General features: G+C 31.7%; 1 long non-coding RNA gene across 1 annotated transcript; it reads left to right on the top strand.

Annotated features, from left to right (window-relative positions):
• The first annotated feature begins 1788 nt into the window (after positions 1 to 1788).
• LOC120576159 (uncharacterized) lies at positions 1789 to 6260 on the top strand. The gene is made up of 3 exons (XR_005642275.1): positions 1789 to 1973; positions 5757 to 5790; positions 5879 to 6260. It is a non-coding gene; the product is annotated as an uncharacterized lncRNA (long non-coding RNA).
• The last annotated feature ends 241 nt before the right edge of the window (positions 6261 to 6501 follow it).

The following is a 6501-nucleotide window of genomic DNA, read 5'->3' as shown; positions in this document are numbered from 1 at the left end:
TGATTGCTTGGATAGCGGGAGCTATCTTCGTTATCATTTCATTAGAGTCTAGGATAGGCTCTGATCTAGGTGTCGGTCTTACGATTTCTCTATTGTTTATTTTGGATTTATTTATATTTTGGAGATTTACCCATTTGTCGGGATTTGGAGAATTTTTATGATGATGTATGGTTTATATCCGCTGCAATTGTTGAGAATTTTTATACATTCATGTTGGTTTGGATTTTGTTGATGACATGGCGTCTATTTCTTAAATATTTATATTATTCGTGTGTTTTTTTGCTTTAATAGAAGTAGGGCGTTACAAGAAGCATCCTAAATTAAGTTAGCAATATAATCAAGTGATCAAATGCAGATGAAAAAACCATTTTTTCCTAAAATCATGCAAAAACAAGACAGTGATCATGTTACTAGCTCCAAAAAAGAAAAATGATTTATATACAAAAGCATATAATAGATACATAGTACAATATAAAGTTATAGCTTCAACTTACCAGATGCTGCTGGTTTCTCTTCATATCCACCAAATCAGTCACCCAGTAATGAGTAACAGATGTCAATACAATAGGATAATGAGTAGTGGCCAGTCAAGCACGTACGCGCGCACGCACACCCACACACAACATTTGCAACAATCATTTAGCTTGAGTATTCAATTTAAAAATATGGTTATGCTCTCACATTTTTCATTTCCCTTGTATGTCAAATCACAAGACGAAGCAACCCTTGCACGTGTGTCCAGTTTGTTGTACGAATTGGAAGGAACTTCCAGTGCTTTCAATTCAACACGAAAAGAGCGAAAACAGAGATTAATTACTACTACTTCTCAACATAAAACTTAAGTCAAGTTTCTTATACTTACACATGCGGCAACATTAAACAAATCATAAAATGGCAATTCATTTCTATGAACAACAAACACGGACATGCAGACACACTACTCATTAATCACTACTACTTCTCAACATAAAACTTCAGTTACATTTCATATACTTACGCCTGCGGCAACATCAAACAAACATAGATTTCAAAAAATTCACAAAACTGCGAGTTAAATTGCAAAAAATTAAGTTAACTCTAAACAACTTTTTTTTTCCGGCTGATTACAAATCTAAAAGGCATAAATAACAAATCCACGGGAACAAAAATTGGGTTAAATTGCAAAAAATTGAGTTAAATTGCAATTCATGACAGAAATAAAGCATGGATCGAAGATAATTTTGATGAGATCTAAACGAAATCGAATGCGCGGAAGCGAAAACAAAAACGAGAAACAAAAGATTAATCTAAGAAATGTTACCTTAGGAAGAAAGAGTGAAGCTCGATGATTCGAAGGTGAGATTCGACAGTGAAGTTGGACGGTGTGAAGCTTGACAGTGAGAGTTCCATTGTTCCACTTGAATTGTTCTAAATCGATGAATTGAGAGGATCCAAATAAATGAATTAAGAGATCCAAATAGATGAATTGTGAAGTTTGGCGGTGAAGAGAGAATCATGACGGTCGAGGAGGTGGATTTTACGATGAAGCTCGATTGAGTTTGGCGGTGAAGAGAGAATCACGACGGTGGAGCTCGATGGTGGGTTCGGCGGTGAAGAGAGAACGATGAATGTGTAATTGATGAAAATGTGTGGTGAAGAGAGAACGAGTAATTGGTGAAAATGTAGGACATATAATAATGGGAAAAGATTGGTAGACCACCTTTTTTCTATACCACTTGTCAACACCCCTTATGTGGCAGGGATATTTTAGATATTTTACCATTTTCTCTTTCATTGTCCTCTTCTCCTTTCTCTCTCTAAACCCAAAACAGATCTCTCTCACCACCATCTGCAACACACAAATTCCACCATGCCGACGATTTAATATCAAGTTTGTGTTGATTCGTCATCGCCGCCACACTCTAAAGCCGAAGAAAACGAGATCCAAACCTCTCAACGCACATATTCATCAGCTTCTCCCTCTTCACAAACCAGTATGATTTCTTCAGTTTAATTTTGCAGTGTTTTCTTCAGGATTGAAAATCCTAATATTCTCAATTATGTTTTTGTTTGAGATTTACCTCATTGTCATTGTTTTTTCATTTTCTGTGAGATTCATTTAGAATCAGTGTTTTTTCGTTTCATTTGAGAACACAATTTGGGATTCACTGTTGTTTATATACGACTACACATGTTGATATGTGTTTGTGAGAAGATTGAATTGTAAATTTGTAATTTGATTTCTAATTTTGAAAGAATCACATTGGTGCAGAATCCCTTTGATTTCTAATAACTTCAATTTAGTTTGTGTATGATTCTTCCATTTTTTTAATATTTCTTTTGTTGTTCGGTTAGTTCATGACAATCTTTGTGTGTCAATATCATGTCCCATTTTTAGTTTCAAATATTTGTATGACAATCTTTGTGTGTCAATACCATGTCCCATTTTTAGTTTCAAATAGATGTATATAAACGGTGAAAATATAAAAATTAGCTAAGTGAAAATAAAGTGATATTTTTAGTTTGAGAAAGCATTTTTAATGGCGCTAAAAATTCATGTTAATGAATGATGAGTTAAAGTATCAAGAAAAGCTTTGAAACTTTACCTATCATTTGTAAGTTTTACTAACACCGTAACATATGCCACTTAACAAGGGAAAACTTTCAATCTTCTTAATGGGTGGCTCAATTCATTTGAAAGGGTCTACCTCCCTAAACTTCCCAATACTATGGTATGAGTTTTACTAATACTATATCAACTGTAGGTTAGTCTTCCTCTCAATTTATTTTGCTTCTCATTTTATGTATGATTTTTACTAATATTGTCCATAAGTTTTTACTAATTTATTTTCCTCTCAATCATAGTATTAAGATGTTCAGTTCAGAATGTTTTTAAAATCTTTGTAGCTATTTTCGGATTGCCTCATTTTAGCTCCTTGTCTATATGATATTTGCAACATATAGTTTCAGAGGCTCTTATTATGTTGATGCTTGCACTTGATGGGAATTGCATATGTGTTTGGGATGGTAATTTGTGTTGGTTAAGTGAATCTATTTTAAGTTAGTTTGTTTGAAACATGTTAAACATGTTATACATAGAAGAACATTCATTTATCATTGTATTATTGTTAGTAAACAATCATAAGGTTTCCCCAAATTATTTAGTCTGTCTTTGGTTGTTCCTCTAAATGATATCACGTAGAGAGTTAGTGTCAAACTCTTAATCAAAAGAATTGTGGTCACACTTTTGTTAAAAAATGGTCAAGTGCTAAAAATTTGAAGAAAAAAATGTGGTTACGTCTTTGTTAAAATATGGCTAAGTGCATATAATTTTTTGTTAGTATGCCTATCATAACAAACATAGGAAAACATTAACTTGTCACTATATTACATTAACTTGTCACTATATTATCTCTAGAACGATCTTTAGTTTTTGTGAAAAAGGTGTGATTGTAACATGTGTTTGTATTTTAGTTATATGATGGATTTTTTCATATAGTTCATGTAAACAAGTGGATGCTGTAACACCCCGTTTTCCCAACATAAAAATTTCATTTAATTAATCAGAGTAATTCACATAAACGGAATGTTACACTTCTTTTCTTAAAATTATAAACGGAATAATTAACTAATTATCCTTCAAAATGCAATAACATAATGTTTAATACTTCGCAGCGGGATTTATTCAAACATCTAAAATAGTCTTTGGCACGAAGGCCTCTTCATATTTGTCTCATAAAAATTCAATCTAAAACATAGTCATAAATCTTCAAAAACAATATGTAAGGAATAGAAAAGCAATAACAAAGTTCCCATCCCGTTACGTATCAGAGCACCTAAGACACACGAGAGAGAAAGCTCACACGACATCAACTATTCTTGATTACCTGCAAGTTACTCATACGTAGAGCAACATTTCCAAGCAGAAGGGGTGAGATTTCACAAAACAATACTATTAAGCATATAATTCAACAATTATATTTAATCAACATCAAAAACATCTTAACATTCTTTATAGATAATAATATATCATTTAACACTTCAATCATAGTTTGTATAAACAATTACAACTTCACAACTTATCCACATAAACATCCTTGACTCGACAAATGCGACTCCAACTCGATTATGCAACTTAGACCTCTTATATGCATGTGGTACCAATACGGGGCATCAAGTCCCAATCGCTATTTGAGTATTATTATACTTCCGGAGCATCAAGCCCCAATCGCTATTTGAGTATTATTATACTTCCGGAGCATCAAGCCACAATCGCTATTTGAGTTATATTATACTTCCGGAGCATCAAGCCCCAATCGCTGAATGCTAATGCATGGACTCGACCTCTTAAACATCTTAATTCGACGACCTCTTAAATAGTCCAATAATTTGGAACATCATTATCAACATCTTAATCAACTTAGACTGACTCATGCAACTTAGTTAAATAACAATAGCAGCATAGGCAGATTACATCAACAGCAACACATAAAAATATCAATTGCAATTCAACAATATCTTAAATATTTCACATATAATTCAAATAATGCATATACAATTATATCACAATATAACAACATCAAATCATCATATATACATATAACACTTCATCAATCATGGACAATATCGTATTCACAAACATATACATACATATACTAATTCATCAATCATATTCAATTATTCACTGTGACCTACGTGCAGTAATTTGACCATAACTCAAGTTCTATAAATCCTTTTGAAGTCAAACCAACGGCATTAGAAATCTAGCATACCTACAACTTTCGTGTTTACACCTAAGACCAATTTTGTACCAATCAATACCAGTTTTCATTTCAAATTCGGACAAAGTTGTGCTGAAATTCATAAAAATTCACTGTGACCTACGTGCAGTAATTTGACGATAACTCAAGTTCTATAAATCGTTTTGACGTCAGACTAATGGCATTAGAAAGCTAACATCCATACCTACAACTTTCGTGTTTATACCTAGGACCAATTATGTACCAATCAATACCAGTTTTCATTTCAAATTTGGGGCAGAGATGAAAAGAAAAATCAGAAAAAGCAACCTATATTATTCAACTTCACTTTCATTCAAAATCATCACAATCATCACTCTTAACCCTAATTCTCAAATTCTCAAAAACTAAACCTACAACATGTTAAATACAATTTTCAGAATCATAGACTCAAGATTATTGAATGTTAGTTCCACCTTTACCTTATAACTCAAAATCGCCGCTTTCTAGGTTGTTCTCCCTTCTCTTGGCTTTTTCTCCCTTTTCTCCAAAATTGATCGTACGTTATGTTTTTCTAAACTAGGTCTCTCCTATTTATAACTTTTCTTTTCTATTTTATCTTATTTCTCTTTCTCCCCCAAAACTCTCTAAAATCTCATAACAACCCCTAAACTCAATATTCTATTCTAATATATATATATATATATATATATATATATATATATATATATATATATATATATATATATATAATATAAAATATTTCTATAATAAATAACAAATATATCTCTATAACAAATATATTTTTATAACATATATATTTCTAAACCAAATAGCATATATATTATACTAATAAATACCAACATATAACATAACAAAATATCACTCATCAAAATAAATCATATAAATCACACAAATCATATAAGTATATTCTAAACTCATTAAAATAATCAAATAATTAAATAGGGCGTTACAGATGCTGATCTTGGTATTTTGGATAGTGTTGTTGTATGTATGACACTGTTTTATGAGTTGTAGGTGTTAGTGATTTGATGATGCAAGGGATATCGATGTAAGTACTCTTTAACTAATTACGATTAATGTTTATGTAATTGTTCGTCTCTTATGTTTTTAATGCATAATCAATGTTTATTTTTTAGGCAAAGAGAAGAAATCATGTGCTGCACAGATGGGCTGATTGAAATTAACAAAGATTTGTCCGCTGCACATAAGAGCAATATTATGGAGTTGTCGTTCCGATATCTATTGGACATGAAGACCCCCATAAAAATGAATGGAAATGTGTTGAGGGAATTATGGCCTAGTTGGGATGCAAGGAGCTTTGGTTTCTTAATTGCATAATTTTTCTGTTGTTAGGTTGATCCACTTAAAGACAACCAATTTTAAACGTAGGAAAAAAGAATGACTACGCCTTTGCAAAATTGTGGTTACATTGTTCATTTCTTTAGTTATATGGAATTTTCTTGTGTAAAAAATATCAATTTATCCGTGAGATATAAAATATTACTACCTTCCATGTTACTTAAGCTCTAAATTGGAGTAGTTTTTTTTTGTGATGTTGGTACACTTATAGACAACCAATTTTGAAGCATGAAAAAAATATGGTTACACCTTTAAAAAATAGTGGTTATATTTTTGAAGTTTTTGGTTACCTAATTTTTCTTGTAAAAACAATATCATATATTTGTAGATAATTTATCACTTGTAGTATAAAAAAGGTGTCACCTTCCATGTTGCTTGGACTCTGAATTGCAGTAGTTTT

The sequence above is a fragment of the Medicago truncatula genome, chromosome 6, assembly GCF_003473485.1.
Source record: "Medicago truncatula cultivar Jemalong A17 chromosome 6, MtrunA17r5.0-ANR, whole genome shotgun sequence".
NCBI classification, from domain to species: Eukaryota; Viridiplantae; Streptophyta; class Magnoliopsida; order Fabales; family Fabaceae; genus Medicago; species Medicago truncatula.
This window is presented reverse-complemented; position numbering and strand designations above follow the sequence as displayed.